Source organism: Gossypium hirsutum, chromosome D10 (genome assembly GCF_007990345.1).
Source record: "Gossypium hirsutum isolate 1008001.06 chromosome D10, Gossypium_hirsutum_v2.1, whole genome shotgun sequence".
Classification (NCBI taxonomy): Eukaryota; Viridiplantae; Streptophyta; class Magnoliopsida; order Malvales; family Malvaceae; genus Gossypium; species Gossypium hirsutum.
This window is the reverse complement of record NC_053446.1, coordinates 36,981,504-37,000,245: the sequence shown is the minus strand read 5'-3', so window position 1 is coordinate 37,000,245 and position 18,742 is coordinate 36,981,504. Positions and strand designations below refer to the sequence as shown.

General features: G+C 33.7%; 2 non-coding genes across 2 annotated transcripts; one reads left to right on the top strand and one right to left on the bottom strand.

The window, feature by feature from the left end:
• Positions 1-686: 686 nt before the first annotated feature.
• Positions 687-793, top strand: LOC121222810 (small nucleolar RNA R71). The gene has a single exon (XR_005920181.1). It is a non-coding gene; the product is annotated as a small nucleolar RNA R71 (small nucleolar RNA).
• A 17,576-nt stretch (positions 794-18,369) lies between these two features.
• On the bottom strand, positions 18,370-18,476 carry LOC121222836 (small nucleolar RNA R71). The gene has a single exon (XR_005920206.1). It is a non-coding gene; the product is annotated as a small nucleolar RNA R71 (small nucleolar RNA).
• Positions 18,477-18,742: the final 266 nt, after the last annotated feature.

The following is an 18,742-nucleotide window of genomic DNA, read 5'->3' as shown; positions in this document are numbered from 1 at the left end:
GACCTATTTGGTTTTCCAAATTTTTCAGTGTTATTGCTTGGCTTTGGATCAAAGCGTCATTCTTTTCCATGTACACTTTCAACAAGTTCTACAAACTGTTTGATGCCTCAACTTGAGGTGGTTTTGGAGCTTGCTAATTAAACCCTTGAGATTAGTTGGGTCTTTGCTGTAATAAGTTGTTGTTTGGTCCAGTTCCTTGGTTGCTCCAAGAAAAGTTAGGATGATTATGGCATGAAGGATTGTAGAAGTTGGACTAGGGTCCTTGTCCACTCCTATTTTGATATTGATTCCCCACATAGTACACTGACTTAGGATTTGATGAAGAATTCTCAAAAGAATGACCTTTCCCACAGTACACATAGGAAACTATTTCAAACGGACTTGGTGGCTGAGTAGGAAAATTATTAGTACTATTAGCGATTAACTATTTTAACATAGAGAAAATAAACGATACCTGAGCCGATAATGAAGTGAGGGAGTCAACTTCATGAACTCTAGCTACACGTCTTCCTGAAGTTGTTCGATTTGTTGGCCATTGATAGTTATTACTCACGATCCTATAGATGATCTCACAAGCCTCATTATAAGACTTAGACAAAATTGCATCATTCGCGGAAGCATCTACCATCAATCTTGTATGTGCATTGAGACCATTATAGAATGTCTTCAACTGGATACAGTGAGGAATCCCATGACGAGGACACTTATGAAGTAACTCCTTGAGTCGCTTCCAAGCCTCCTACAAAGACTCGTCATCCAATTGTTGGAAAATTTTTATCTCATTCCTTAAGTTAGCGTTTTTGCTAGGTGGGAAATACTTAACCAAAAATCTCTCTTCTAATTGTTACCATGTAGATATGAAACTTGGTGGCAACGAATTGGGCCATGCTCGTGCTTGATCTCGCAACGAGTACAGAAACAAATTCAACCTCAGTGGGTCTTCAGTCACACCGGCTATCTTGAATGAATCACTCACCTCCATAAACAATCGAAGGTGGATGTGGATCTTCCGTGGGCATACCATTAAATTTGTCCACCGCTTGTAGCATTTGAAACATTACTGGTTTCAATTCAAACTGGGTTGCCTCAATATCTGACCTTCTAATTCTTGGGTTTAACTCACTGGAAAGTGGCACAACATATTGTTTGATGCATCGATCCCTATCATCGACAATGTGGATAGGATTTCGTACATGATCAGCTTCATTACCTTGGTCTTGATTCTGATTTCCAAGGTCCATCTCGACTTGTCTTTGAGTTGTTTGTTCAATTTCAGGGTCTATAGGGAGTAAATCAATAATTCGATCCATGCTCATAAACAGTTGAAAAGAAAATCACAAAAATTAAAAAGAATAAGTTAGTAATGTTAGAAATAAATCAAATTGAAAATAAATAATTTCACGAAAAATAATGACTATGGCAATAGTTGACAATCCCTGGCAACGACACCAAAAACTTGTAATGTGTACGTTTGTGCAAGAGTACACGGTCGTTATCAATTAACAAGTAAGTATCGAGTTATCGTCTCCACAGGGATTGTATTTGTGCTAAGTCACTTAATTTGTAAAATTATATTAACAATTTGGTAAATAAAAACACAATATAGTTGAGAAGTGGTGATTAAAATATATTAAACTAAATGCAATGATCCCCAATGCAATTTATCCTAAGTATGCAAACTATATGAATGAAATAGATTTTAGTAAAATTAAACACAATTTGCAACAATTATAACATAAATAAACTAGGAAAATTACATTAACTAAACTCAATTTATTATCAACAGGCTTAATAAAATTCGGAAATACACTTCATGGCAACTCGATCTTCAATGAGTTTGGAAACCACATTAGGTCGTTTTGGAATCCTTTACTTAGTAAATACACATTTTACTGATCCTTATTTACTCAGGGTTTCTAAGCATTCATGTGAGGTAACAGGGACGTGTTAGGTTTGAAACAATTTAATCACACAAATCTAAAAACTATGCAGATAACAGAGCTTGGTTAGAGTTGTTAAGCAACCTACAATTTAATCGTGTTAGGATCTAAATTGAGCATGAACATTTCAATTATGCGTCCATTAGCCATCGTCTGGTTAGGATCGCTCAGCCAATTCAAGTGCATTTCAATCACGTATGAACAAAATATAGACTTGATTTTAATTAAAAACAGGATTGATTATGGCACAAACATTATAAGCATGAATCAAATAAATATTATTTACTCAACGTAATCATCCTAGCTTAAATAAAATTAAGCAAAATTTATTGTAAACAAGAACAAAGAATACATAACAAAGATATTTACATTAAGTTAAAGAAAAGAAAGATTAAACCCAATTCAGAGTGGCTGTCACCCAAGACTCTGACTAATGAGACTCCTTCGTTCCTTTGCTTTGCTCCTTTGCTGATGGTTCTCCGAGGAGGCCGACCAAGGGTTCTTTAATAGGCTTAATTGCTAAAATCTCTATAAAGAGATGGTGCTAGGTTTGGGAATGGAAAAATCTAAGAGAAAAAGAGAGAATGAAGCTTGATGGTTGCTTGAGGGATGATTAAGGGATATGAATGAAGGAATGAGAGGGCCTTATTTATTGGTGAGGAGCGAGAGATAGTTTGCTAAAAGTAGGAGTTTTCATCTTTTGAAGCATCTTCATGGGTGGCCGGCCATAAATTGAGCAAGTTGAGATGATTTTTTCTTGATTTTTATTGAATTTGAGTGCCACAACAACTCAGGACTGAGACTCGGTCAAGTGCAAATCTTTAGGTAAATCTCTAATTTCTTCAACTCTGTAAAGACCTTGTGTAATTAAACCAAAGAGTGGTTTATGGACAGCCATGTCCAACCGAATTTTAGGTTGACTTGGTCTCCAATTTGGACGATTTTGTAATCCAACACTGCTATCAGACCTGTCGAGAATAAATCAACAAGATAGAGGACCAAAGAATTAAATTTATCAAATTTAATTAATTAATTAAAACCCAAATTATTAATGAAATATTTTAAAATGAATTATTAAATATAATTTTATATTTTATCATTTAATTTAATCATGCATGGCCTACTTTATGTCTTAAAAAATATATTCAAATTAATATAAAATAAGCCATTTATTGCATGAAAACTATATAATAAAGTATAAAATCACATTTTAATAATTTCTATGTCCTAATTTCATATTTTCACATATTTCATTAATTTATTAAACAGTTACTTAGTTTTAACAACAGATTTAAGTAAAAAGGTGATAAGTTACATAGGAAAAATCCTATTTATTTTTCTGTTTACAAGAGCTCACATCCAAATGCGTATGAATGCAGTCAAATATCAAAACCCACCCATCCAGCGAAAACACCACTCTGTCCCCCGATCACACCCCATAAAAGTTGTTTAAGCTCATCCATCCAAACACATCCTGTAAGACCTCAAAAGGCCCATCCAACCCTACACACAATGTATGTGGACTAAGCCACTTAGATAATAATACATAGCAAAGTTATCGTATATTTTGTATACTGCATTGCAGAAAACCGTTGTACAGACATGTTGCAGTTTGAACTGCTAGATCAGATAATAATACGCAACAAAGTTGACGTATATGCGATACAATACAGTAAACTGCTGTATAGATAGGTTACAGTTTCACTGTCAGATCAGAATAGTCTTCGTTCTTTTCACAACCAAAACCCCAAAATTTTATGCAAATGCATGTATGCAGACAGACGTACAAAATCAAAATACAAAATTTTCAGACAGTCATTCAGACACAGAAACTCACATCCAGTCAACCAATTACGGAATTTTTGTGCAGTCACCGAATGTGCACTATAAACAACCATTCACACACCAATCACTCAGAACCAGAATTGCATACATTCAGCTACCCGGATTCAGAATGAATTGCATAGTATCCTCAAGTAACAACAAACAATATGCTTAAATAAGGGTATATCTATACAACCCACAACAATTTAGACTGAATCAGAGTCTCAATCACCCTTGCTAAGACTTAGCTAGGAGTTTGAACACACAAATCACAATCAAGATTTAATTTGACACAGGACAAAATTTAGCAAGGTCGGGCCACATATGGCCGTGTGCTCTGGCCGTGTGAAAATGCCTAGGCCATGTAGGGGTCAACACACCTATGTGGAGGGGTACATGCCCGTGCGGGAGGAGGCACATGCCCGTGTGACCTAGGGACATGGCCGTGTGACCCAGCCGTGTAACTCCCTGTCCGTTTGTACTAAAATAGAGTACAAGGCAGGCACGGCCGTGTGAGGGTCTCACACGCCAGTGCTCCTACCAGAAACGGTCGTGTGTCCAAAACACATGCTCATGTGGGATCCCTAAATCCCCAAATTAGCCACACGGCCGTATGGCACTAAATTATTAAACCCCTAATTCCCAAACACATACGCCCATCTGCCTAGGGGGCACGACCATGTGGAAATCGACTAATTTCCCCAAATCAGCTACACAGCCCTCTGGCACTAAAATTAGCCCAGAAACCCTAATTCCCAGCTGCACACAATTGTGTGAACTATCCGTGTTGGGGCATACAGCCGTGTGGCCAACTATTTGGTCATAAAACCACACAGAAACTGGCCAAAATATCATTTTTGCGACATTAGAACAAACCCAAGTTGTTAATAACTATTGAAACAACAGAATCTTACAGAAATCCTCTAGACTCAACATCAATTTCATGTCAAAAAAGGCAGTTCAGAACACACACAAAAGATACCGAATTTCACAGCAATTCTGTACCAATACCTAGTTCGGTACACACTCAAGATTATCAAATACTACAAAATTGAATTAACAAATCAAAGATAGAAGAGAAGAGGTTTGAAACCCACACCTGATTTGTAAGATAAGCACTCGAATCGTTCGATTCGCTCCCAAAGCCAACACAGAGACCCACCAGTCACAATAACGATGATAAACCCGAAATTAATTGGGGAACCAACAGAGGGAAAGAAAGAGAAGAAAATCTCTCAATTGGAAAAAAAACCAAAAAGGAAGAGGGAGACAACGTCCAGGAAGAAAATAGAAGAGAACGTGCAAAACTTCCTTTTTTTTCCAAATAATAAAAATAATAAAAACCAAAATAAACGAATCAATATAATAAAAAATAAAGTTAAAATTAATAACTATCTTTAACTCCAAAAAAATAAAAGGTACAAAAATAATTTCCCACTAGCACACCTGAGGACTCAAACCCGAGACCCCAGACTAAGCTAAGACATAACCAACCACCAAACCAGTAGGCCCATTCTGACACTAGAATACAGAAACAAACTCAATTGCCTGATCTAGCCACTGACCCTTACCTACAAATCTCAGAACTTCTAACCCCGAAATATAGGGCATTACAAAATCATTTTAAGGAACTTACTCTATCAATCAATGACAGAGATTTAATAATTTCTTGTGCACTAAGGCAAATCCAAGCGATTCTAATTGTCACCTTTGACGAATACCATATGGACATGTAACATGTTAAATTGAGCCCTTCCAAAATAAAAGAGTTCAAAATTAGACTATTCCAATCTTTATTTACTTTGTAATGATTAAATCAGAAAAATTAAGATTTAATCGAAGAATCTTGAGAGAATGATAAAGGGATGGCTATGGAGAAAACCAAACAAAAAGAAGTGAGTATATTATTATAAAACGAATAGGATAATAATAAAAATAAAATCAATTAGAAATAGGAAAGGAGTGATAAAGGTTTGATTTTGAGCAACGAATGGGAAAGAGGAGAAGAAAGGAAGAAAATCAGGTGATGGCGATGACAGCGGCAGCAGTCCGATAATGGCAAGAAAAGGATGAGAGGGAAGGGATGGTGGTATGGTGGTGGTGGTTTAGTTTTTCAATGATGGTCAAAGGTGGTGATATGGTTGTTAAAATGTGAAAAAGTGGTGCCTATTGGAAAAGGAGAGAAAAAAGATAAGAGAATAGAGTAAAAAGAAAAGAGAAACAAAACAATTTGTTTTGTCTAGATACACAAGATGGCAAAACAAAGGGAATGTGTGAAACAAGAGGAGTGAAAATGGAGATAAGAAAGGAAGGAGGAGAAAAATAATGAAGGAAAGAATCTCCCTTATATAGTAACAAATATGGGTGAAAAAGGGGGTTTGACAGAGATATTAATGCCTAAATTAAAAATAAAAATAGGAGAAGGGATGTAACAACCCGTTTTTTAGTGGTGTTAGAAACAGTGGTTTTGGGGTCACCGAATCTGACGAGTACGTTTGTAAATATTATTATTTAATATTTACGAGTCAAATGTGACTTTGAAAAGTTTTTTCATTTGATAATTTATTTTATTTAAGTGATTTATTAAGTTCAAGTGGTTTGACCCTAAGGTCAACTGGTTTTAAAAAATGAGGTATCGGGACCATGTTTCTATAAATTGAGTCATAAATATTTTTATAAATATTTACAGAGTGTAATTAAGGTGGTATTAAAGTTTCATTGAAAATTTTTAACGTTTCGATAGTTAATTAATAAAAAAAGACTAAATCATAAAAGATGTAAAATTTGATCACTATTTGATTTGAATGATTAAATGGCTTATTGAATAAAGGTAAAAGGACTTGAATGGTAACTAAACCATTCAAGGAGTTAGTGGAAAATTATGGGCATGAATTTGGTGTTTTATTTAATTATTAACCAAGGTTAAAATGGTAATTTGATAAATTTAATTAAAGCAAATAAAAAACAAAAGGCTAAAGTTTTATCATCTTTTTTGGTTTTCTTCTTCATCAACCAAATGTCCATGGAAGCATGAAGCTAAGTTTCAACCATGGTGAAATTTCATGCATGGTATGTGATTTTGGCCCCGTGTTTAATAATTTTTATGTTTTTGAGATCGTTACAACTAGGTTTAGCTAGCCTGTACTTTCGATTTTGAAACTGTTAAAGATTGTAAATGTTGCCATTGATGAACCTTGAGATTTTAGGTGTTAAATGATTAATTTGAAATATTATTTGTTAAATGATAAATTTTAAATATTAGTTGTTATTTAAAAGTATTTTCTTAAGTGATTTTTGATGAATTTATTGGTTAGGGACTAAATTGTTAAAATACTAAAAATACAAGGATTTGATGTGAAATTGTTGCAATAATGGGAATTTTTGGATGCCATAAGTATTTGGCTAGGCTCAATTTTGGTTCAAAATTGTTAATTTGCATGTTATAGGCTCAGTGACTAAATTTAATAAAAATAAAACTTTAGGGGTATCAGTGATCATCGACCAATGAAAAGGGATAGCTTCGACTATCGATTATGAAAAGGGATAGTTTTGGCCATTGAATATGAAAGGGATAGCTTCGGCTATCGAATATGAACAGGGATAGCTTCGACTATCGATTATGAAAAAGGATGGTGACGACCATCAACTATGAAAGGGATGGTGACGACCATCGAATATGAAAAGGGATAGCTTCAGCTGTCGATTATGAAAATGGACAGCTCTAGCTATCGATTATAAAAAGGGATGGTGGCGACCATCAACTATGAAAAGGGTTGGTGACAACCATCGATTAATTAAAAGGGATGGTTTCAACCATCGAATATGAAAAGGGTCGGTTACAACTATCGTTTAGCACACTTTGTGTGAACTCTGGTAAGTGTTTCGATTGACTTCACTATGAAAAATATGGAAAGGCATGATGTACCAATGAGCAAAGTATGAATAATTGTAAAACTCCTAACCCGTATCTATCGTTGAAATAGGGTTATGGAGCATTACCGAAGTTTATGTTTCAAAACTATAAAAAATTTAAGAACATTTAATTCATATCATCAATCACAGCAAAACCAATCAATAACATATGTATTGTCCATTATACAAGCCCTCGAGGCCCTAAAAACACATTAGAAAAAATTCGGGACTAAATAAAAAACATATAGCATTTTTCAAAAAAAGATGAAAATTTACAAACTGTAGCGGGTCACACGGTTGTGTAGTCAGGCCATGTACATCTCTAAATGGCTTCACATGCCACTATGCCAGACCGTGTGCTATGCCGTGTAACAGCCTAACTTGCAACCATTTGAAAGTTTTAGGGGACACATGGTCATTTGCCTGTACATGTGTCACACAGACTGAGACACATGCCCGTGTCTCTTCCCGTGTGGACGAAAAATAGGTCATTTTCAAGCCATTTTCTCACCCGCATGTACCTACTAGCACTTTTGCACGTAATACAAGCCTTACAACATGCACCAAAACCATGCATAATCAAACCATTCAAATAAGGTATAACAACATACAACCAATATGCCTAATGGCACCTCAAACTCATTATCTAAACATGTACCATTACATATTCAAATTAGCCAAAATGTTCAATGAACTTTTGATTAAGCTTGCATCAACAACACACTGTTTACTTTACCTAACAAAAAATACCAAATATACAATTCAACAATTTGCACCAAAGATCACATATGTCCTTTATAACAAATGTACCAATTTACCACATTCATACCAACCACAAGACATATACAATATGCATACTTAATCAATCATTCTAACTTAAACCTTTTTTTATCATCATAAGCTATTATATCAACCAATTTAAAGCCATTTATATACATGCCAAAAACCAAACCTTTGTCAACATTAAAAATACCATAATCACAACCAAGATACCATAACACAAGCCAAACCATATGGCTATTTCAACAACCAAAACGCATAGGCCAAACATTAGCAAAAAATGCCTATACATGCCATTATAACCAAAATCGAAACATACAAAAGTACCGATAGAGCCAATGGATAGTGTGATGGATCTCCGACTAGCTTCTAACCCGATTGAGCTTTCAATAATCTGAAAAGTAATGGAAAAAGAAATACGTAAGCAATGAATGCTTAATAAGCTCGTATAAACTTTAGTCATATCAATCCATTTCAAATATGAAATTTATATATATCAAGAATAATCCTATACCAATACCGCAAGATTCATGAAGCCATATTCAATAACTCAAAAAGTGAATAAATCCACAGCATCACTTATACATATCATCCCTAGCATACTAGGATTTTAAATAACTTTAAACCCTTTCAAATTTTCTTATTTTCATTTGCATTTCATTACTTTTCATTACATTTACTCTCATTAGCACAAATAACAACATCAATTCAATTCATCATTCCCTTTTTCATCATTCTACACTTCAAGTATGAACTTACTATTTCATTACATTTCCACACCCGTTTCATATGCATAGCACACAAGACATTAGCATATCATTCAATCATGCCACAAGCTAGTGCATTTAAACATAGCTCCTTTATAGGAATTAACCACATGATAAACCATTTCATAACGAATTACATAATTTAAACCTTACCACTTTTTCATGAACAAAAGCATATTTCCATTTGAGCACTTACCATTTCAATGCATAACTTATAAGTTTAACATGGAGTAATCCAACCACAACTTGGCCAAAGCCGAAGCATTTACATCAAACATGTTAGTCATATAAGCATATAACATAAGCAATATAATCATGGATATTCATAACATTTAAACATGTATCATATGCATATATCATCCATTTCAAATTTCACTATACCATGAACCACCAATTCAATGTAATTCACATGTGTTCATATTTTAGTTTGTGTCAAACTTTTACCATTTCCTTTATGAATAATGCCCGTTGAACCATTTAGAATACAGTTGGATACCCGAGATAGCTCACACATAGTGTGCTAACTTATATAACTGTATCCGTCAAATCCTGTACATGTACGCTCATACAAGCTATAAATCGGTATGCTCACACGAGATGTGAAAATGGGTCTGCTTACACGAGCTGTGAGTTAGAACGTAGCTACACGATGCAGCTCACATGAGCTGTGGAGTATCAGCAACACAAGTCAGACCTCAGCCATCGATAGGACATTCAAGACCAGCACCCGAATCATGTAAACCATAATGGCATGTCATTTGTATCCTACGAATTCTTCAGGTTCAAATGGGGCTCGGTAATCATCGTACGCCATTGGATATACGTCGTTTCATAACACGGTAAATTGCATACTAACAGATATATTTTGATTTAATCACAATATAATAACATATTAACATTCAATTTAATCAAAATTATACAAAATACAGATCATATAAACTTACCTGGCTAAATTGCGAAAATACCAAAGTTTAGGGGCATTTTAGTAATTTTCCACTTTCCTTAATTTTCCACCTGGTCTTGATCAAAATTAATAATTTCATTCAATTTATCAATTTAGGCAATAAAACAATGTAAAGCAAATTGGTCATTTTTGACATTTTTACAAAATTGCCCCTAAAGTTTTACTTTTGTTCAATTTAGTCCTTGAGCCCAAAACATGCAAATTAACCATTTTACCCAAAATTGAGCTTAGCCAAATGTTCATGGTATCCAAAACATCCCATTTGTGCAATAATTTTACATTAAACCCTTGTACTTTTATTAATTTAACAATTTAGTCCCTAATCCATAAATTCATCAAAAATCACTTAACAAAATACTTTAATTCTTAATAAACATTCCATATTCATCATTTAACATAAAAAATCATACGATTCATCAATGGAAACATTCAAAATCTTTAACAGTTTCAAAATCGAAGGTACGGGCTAGCTGGACCTAGCTGCAACGATCTCATAAACATAAAAATTATTGAAAACAGAGCTAAAATGGACTTACATGCATTGTCCAAAGCAAGGATGAAACTTGAAGCTTCTCCATTTCTTTCTTTACATGGCCATTCAGTGTTAAAGAAATGATGGCTTATGTTTTAATTTTTTATTAACCTTTTTTTATTTATTATTTTATAATAAAAAGAAATTTAAGCATCCAACCATCCCATTATATTTAGGATGGATAATTTACTCAATAAGCCCATCCAATTATAACTCTTTAATAAATTAACACCTTTAAACTTATAGCGGTTAACTTTTTCAATTTTTACGATTTAGTCCTTTTCGCTTAATTAACTATCGAAACGTTAAAATTTTTAAACGAAACTTTAATAACACCTTAATGATACTCTGTAAATAATTATAAAAATATTTACGGCTTGGTTTATTGAAGCGAGGTCCCGATACCTTATTTTCTAAAACCACTTGACTTTAAGGTCTTACCACTTAAACTTAATAAATTGCTTATAAAATAAAATTCATTATATCAAAAATATTTTCAAAGTCACAAATAACTCGTAAATATTAAATATAACATTTACGAACTTAATCTTCAGATTTGATGGCCCCGAAAATACTGTTTCTGACGCCACTGAAAAATGGGTTGTTACAATATTCATGTTGATGATAAGTATAATATAAGTGATGCTATGTTATGTACCCATATCTTACCATGTGATTATATTTCTAAGTTATGTGTTTAATCACTAGCTTGTGGCTATTGTTAATGTTATGTTTATATCTTATGTGTATGCAGATGAAATGGTAAGTGTTCAATAAGAACTAAGACATGTTTATAGGAAACTCAATGGAATGGTGATATATGGACAAACATGATATGTCGTGATGGATGATAAATCCAATGGAATTATACTCAAGTAAAATGGTTCTCCATGTCAAATACATATGTATCATGTTTAAATAAACAAATATGTGTTTTTGATGTGCTAGGGCTTATGCCAAGCTTGTGGATATGATTGATGTTTATGATTATGCTTGTACTATGCATACGAAATGGGTAAGAAAAGGAAAGGAAATGGTAAGTACATAATTGGGATGTATTATGATGTATTATTTGTGAGCAAAATGCTTATGCTATGGATAAATACATTGAATCGAGAGTTAATAATGTTGTTTAGGCTTTTGATAAGCATTGGGGACAGAATGGAAAGTAAGTAAATAGAAAGATGCATAATTTTATAAAAGGGATTGATCATATATGTTATGTCTCATGAAATCTTATCACGTTATGAATGATCAATAAATATGAAACATTAATAAACTTACTCATTTATGAGTTGATGGTTATATCCATTTATGGATCTTATAGTATTGGCATAGATTTATGTTTATTCTATAAAGTTTAACATTAAAATGGAATATCATGCTTAGATTTTATACGAGTTTACTAAGCATACATTGCTTACGTAGTTATTTTCCTTTACCTTACAGATTATCGGAAGCTCGATCAGGTTGGAAGCTAGTCAGAGATCCATCACACTATCCATCAATTTTATCGGTAGATTTTGATGTTTTGGTAGTGGTTATAATGACAAGTATAGGTGGAATATGTCTATTGTTTAGTTGATGATAATGGCATGTAATGTTACTATGAACTTGTGAAACTTATGTTACTTTGATGCTTAATGGCTGGTGTGTATGTGATCAAATTGATGCATGGTTTTTATGATCAAAGTGGTAAGAGTTGGCCTGTTTGCAAAATGATCATTTAGGGCATGTTTTGATATGAAATTTAGTCAAGTGTGTTTGTTTGAATTATGACCATTAGGGCATAATTTGGTATGGATATATGTTGGTTGTTGGAACTATTTGGAAATGACTAGAATGGTGACATTTAAATGGTTTTGATGCATGTGAGAAGTGATCCCAATGGTAAGGTCATTTTGATATGTTTGATATAGAAACAAGTTAAGTTATAAGTGATTAAATATACACATGTATAAGTGTGTTATGAATAATGATATCTTAGCATTTTGGTGCTTTCATGGTTACTGTTAGAATGGTTAAATTGATGTGTGTTTTGGTGACCATTTTGGTATGTTTGTATATGATTTTGACACGTGGTCATGGTGGTAAGTTTGGTAAAGAAATTAGATGAGAAATGTATGGTTGGTTAATGGCTAAAATTATGCAAATGTTTAAACATGTTTGGTATTTGTGATTGAGGTGCCTTTGGGCATATTGGTTGTACAGATAGATACCATATTGATTTAGCTCCATTATGCAAGTTTTGGGTACATTTTTGAATGCTTGAAATAGGTACAAATGGTTGGTATGTGTGAGCATGTTTAGGGTGAAGGAAATGGCTTGGAAATAGCCTATTTCTTGTCCACACGGCCTAAGACACGGGCGTATGTCTCAGCCGTCTGTGACACATGGTCGTGTGACACGGTCATGTGACCCCTGTAGTATGAACTTTCCTATCTTTTGCCATGAAGTTCTAAATGCTTTCGAGTTAGTCTCGAATCATTTCTAAAGTGTTTCTAAGGCCTCGAGGGCTTGAAAAGGAGACGTTATGCATGTGTTTGAATGGAATATGATGTGTTTTATAAATTATTGTTATCAAATGTTTTAAGTTAAAATTTTTTGATAATGCTTCGTAACTCTATTCCAGCAACGGATACGGGTTAGGAGTGTTACAAGAGAATTGAACTTGGGTCACTTAGGTAATTGTGCTTGTTCTTAATCACGAAGCTAATGCTCACTCTTGTTCATGAATTAAAGATAAATTGTCCCTAAAATTTACGTGACCAAAATAGATCAAGATATTATTAATGAATCGAGTCCTCTGGCTCCCAAGTAGCCTCCTTAGTGCCATGATTTTGCCATAATACCTTTACTAGTGGAATTTTCTTTTTCCTTTGAACCTTAACCTCATGCTCCAAGATCTGAACTAGCTTCTCCTTAAAAGATAAATATGGCCTCACCTAAATCTCCTTAATCGGTACCACATGAGTTGGGTCTAATCGGTACCTCTACAACATAGAGACGTGGCACACGTCATGGATACAGTCCAGCTCCAAAGGTAACTCTAACTGATAAGTCACCAGTCCAATCGTCTTAAGGATCTTATATGGCCCAACAAACCTTGAGCTCAGGTTTCCTTTTCAACCAAATCTCAAAACCTTTTTCTATGGCGATCCTTTAGCAATACTTGATCCCCGACACTAAACTCTATATACTTCCTCTTCAAATCTGCATAGGATTTCTGTTGATCCAGTGCCGCTAACAATCCATCTTGAATTAGCTTAACCATGCCCTTAGTCTCCTGAACCAAATCCGAGCCCAACATTTTCTTCTCACCTAACTCGATACAACACAAAGGTGTCTCTGTCTGATACCTTTGGCCATACAGTGCCTCATAGGGTGCCATCTGAATTCTCGTCTAAAAGCTATTATTATAGGCAAACTTTGCCAGAGGCAAATGCTCCTCCCAACTACCTCGAAAATTAATAACATAACCCTCCACATATTCTCAAGGATCTGTATAACCCATTCATATTTTTTGCACGGTTTGGATTCGATGGTGACATTTAGAGGAGTTTCTCATAATTATTTTTAAATTAAAGTACTTAAAGTCTATTTTGGTATGTTATCATTTTAGGATTGTATTAACTTGTTATATTGAATTGTGGTATGGGTAAGTTTTATTTTATTTGGGATTTATTTGGCGTGCATGATATACTATTTTTAAACTTATTAACATTTTATCGATCAATATAATTCATCTTATTAAATTGATTTTTAAGAAAAAATCCAACTTTTATTCTTTTCTACTGCAAATATGAAAATTGGTTTATAAAGAAATTCAAGTAAGTATGTAACTAAGTTTTCAAAAACATAAAGTTTTGCAGATAAAGTTTTATACACAAATTGGTTTTAAACCCAACACATTTTTAATAAACTACGAGATTATCTCAAACACGTTTTCTTTGAAGCAAACAAAAGTTTTCAAAATTGAATTTCAACATTTGATTGTTTTACGAAGAGGAAATATTATATCCAAAAAGATAAGCAAATGGTTTAAAAATACGTTTTGGATCTGATTGTTTTTACTAGGTCATTTTGGTGGCCAATGTAGCCTTCAAAATCTAGCCATATCTTCTAGGTTGGGTTTGGGAGGTTACATTTAGTGGTATTAGAGTCGGAGTTCAAAACTTGAATAGTGGATTTTTGTTTTGAGTCTACATGCATATTTTGAAGGGGTATTTTGGGAACCAAGCCACAAGAAAATTTTTACCATATTTTCAAAAAGTTAAATTTGAGAACTTCGATGTCCTTTCAAGTTAGTACTATTGCTGTTAAACTATAGATAAATATTAAGATTATGCTATTTAAAATTATAGATTAAAGTTGTATATTTAGATTGTAAACACTTATGAAACAATTAGACATTTTATTTCTAAAATATATATTAACATAAAATAGTAGACCTAAAAGAAAATGATTTGAAAACTTGAGGTATGAGAACTTATGGTATGAAATCTCAAAGAGTGTAACATCGAGTAGCTTAAGATTATTCGTTTACTTCTTAAGGACTTGTGTCTGACCCTAAGAAAAATGGCATCGTGAAAGCATCTAGCACTAAAGGAGGAAACCATAAGACTATGGATGATGCAGTGTCCCAGGCAATGTTGGGAATTTTAGAATGAGTTTTCGAGACCTTGGTTGAGAGGACCAAAATAGTGCAAGAGAATAAATGCTTGGAGAGCGAAAAGAGGTAAAAGGCTAAGGTGCAAAATAAGAGGAAGTCTAGTCTTATTGATCCGAATTTGCAACCTTTAAAGTGGGTCAAAAAGGACAGACCAAAGCAGAATGTTGTAAAAGCTAATACTAGAGGTTCTATTGAACCAGCGAGAAATTTTTGTTTGTAAGTATTGTAATAATAGCCATTCGAGTGAGTTTTAAAGAAATTTAGAAACATGCCTGAGATGTCGGTCCGCGGAGCATAGATTGTCTACTTCGTCATACTATTTAGATTTAAGATTCGACTCAGAAGAGGAATCAGAGAGTGGTTTGTGCAGCTAGGCGTTGAATGGATCGAGACACATTGAACATCAATGCATGTTCTTTTACAACCCATTATAATTTGGACCTTGTATTGATTAAGGATAGTTGCAAACTCAAAATTATATAGGGTTTTTTTTTATTATTTTTACCACCTTTTTACTTAATAAATACGTTCATCTTGAGTAATTGTTATTAAAATAAGTGAATTTTACTTAATTAGTAATATTGGGCATGAATTTATAAAGTATGTGAAATTGTGTTTAATTACATGATTTTTGTACATATTTTATATTATTTCATGTTAATTTATTAATATGTGATTTTTCACTATGTAGGAGGACCATTGAAGATGTGATTAATGTGAATGAAACATGGACATGCACAAACCAATTCATGTGGGCACTAAGACCATGCAAATTGGGTCATGAGGTTGATAATTTGACCCAGTAAAAGATATGCTAAAAGATGGACATGTCTGCTAAATTATTGGACTGAGAAACCATCCAACAAGGGGAAATTAAAGCCCAGTTTCGACACAAGTAGATGGATGCCCAAAAGCAAGCTTTAGGGTATTTAATTGAAGGTACTTATAGTTGGAAAATAATAAGAAATTAGCCCAACAATTTTGTTATTGAACCTGTCTACCTTATGGCTATTAATAGCCTTAGTTTGAATTCAAAATGAGGATACTAAGTCATCCCCTTTACCTTGAAATGTGGTCAGCCATGTGTGATAGAAAAAGAAGGAATTCAAATTATATTTTTAGCAAACTCTACCCTGTACCTTCACCTATAAATAACATGCACCTATCACTTCTCAAATCATCCCTCATCCTTCAACACTCATCTCTCATTCATTCTCCCATTCATCATACTTTCTTCCATTTTTCCTATTATTTTCCCTTGCATAGTCATCCGTCTCCTTTCCATTCTTTAGCCAAATAAGGTTTTGTCAAGACCTTTCTTTGGCCGGCCACCTTAGGAAACCCTTAGCAAAAGGAGCATCGAGTAGAACAGAGGAACACATTAGTCAGAAAAGATCCTGAAGGCAACTGGACTGAATTAGAGTTTACTCTTTCCTCTTGTTATGTAATTTACTTATGTTTGTAATGTGTTTATTGTTTTTTACATCAATGATGATATTTTAAATCCTATTTTCTAGGATGATTATGTTAATTCAATAAGTTTTATTTGATTCATGTTTAACATGTTTGTGCCTCAACCAATCATGTTTTCAATTAAAATTAAGATCTATTTCATTCATACGTGATTGGGTGCATTTAGATTAGCTGAGTGATCCTAACCAGACGATGGCTAGTAGACGAATAATTGAAAACTGCAATGCTCAATTTAGATCATTAAACCCGACTAAATTAGAGGTTCATAATATCTTTAGTTAGCTCTATTCTCTTGCATAGTTTTTAGGTTTATGTGATTAAACTATTGCAAACGTAAATGTCCCTATGACCTCGCATAAATAATAAGAAACACTTTGTTTATATGATCAGTAAAATGCATATTTCACTAAGTAAAAGATTCCAAGATGACTTAATTTGGTTTCCAAACTCATGAAAGATCGACTTGCCATGGAATGTTTTCCCAACATTGTTAAGCATGACGAAAATTAATTGAGTTGATTAATAAAATTATCCTAGCCTATTTTATGTTGATTTTTTTGTTGCTAAAGCCATTCATTCATACATTTAGATTATTTTCATTTAGATTAAATTGCATAGGGATCATCTTGCATTTAGATAGTTTAATCTAATCATCCAAAACTCAAAATATTATGTTTTTATACCAAATTGTGAATTTATAACTTTACAATTAATTGATTAACATACACAGTCTCTGTAGAGATGATAACTCATTTTTACATGCTTATTACTTGAACGACTATGTACACTTGCGCATATTCCTCGTTACAAGTTTTTGGCGCTATTGCCGAAGATTCTAGCCTTAATCATTCCTTGTGAAATTATTTTTACAATTTGGTTTTTTATTTTTTTATTAAATTTTTAACTGTAATAATTTATTTTTGTATTTTTTATTTATTTATTCTCAGGTGTTTTATAAGCATAGATCAAATCATTGATCTATTACACGTGGACCCTAAAATCTAGTGGAGTTTTAGACAAAGAAGATGTGAGAGATCTGCTCAAAGACAAGCCGAGATGGACCTTGGAAATCAAAATGATGGACAAGGTAATGGAGTCGAACAAGTGCACAATCCAATCCTTATTGCTGATGATAGGGATATGCCATCAGACAATACGTTGTGCCACTGTTCAATGAGTTAAACCCGGGAATTATAAGGTTGGATATCGAGGCAGCCCAATTCGAATTGAAACCAGTGATACTTCAAATGCTCCAAACGGTGGGTCAGTTCAATGGTATGCCCATTGAAGATCCACAGTTAGACCTTCGATTATTCATTGAGGTGAGTGATTCATTTAAGTTAGCTACTATGACTGAAGATGCACTGAGGTTAAAACTATTTCCACACTCGTTGCAAGATCGAGCACAAGCATGGCTGAATTCATTGCCGCCAAGTTCAATATCTACTAGGCAAGAATAAGGAGAAAGTTTCTTGGTTAAGTACTTTCCACTGAGTAAGAATGCAAAGTTGCGTAATGAGATAACAACTTTCCAACAGTTGGATAATGAGTCTTTATAGGAGGCGTGGGAAAAATTTAAAGAATTACTTCGTAACTGTCCTCATCATGGGATTCCTCATTGTATCCAATTGGAGACATTTTATAATGGTCTCAATGCACACACAAGATTAATGGTATATCTTTTTCAAATGGTGTGATTTTGTCTAAGTCTTATAACGAGGCTTACGAGATCATCAAGAGCATCACAAGCAACAATTATCAATGGCCGACAAATCGAGTAGTTTTAGGAAGACGAGTAGCTAGACTACATGAAGTAGATGCACTGACTTAACTCTCTGTTCAGGTATCTTCTACTTCCTCTATGTTAAAAAATTACAA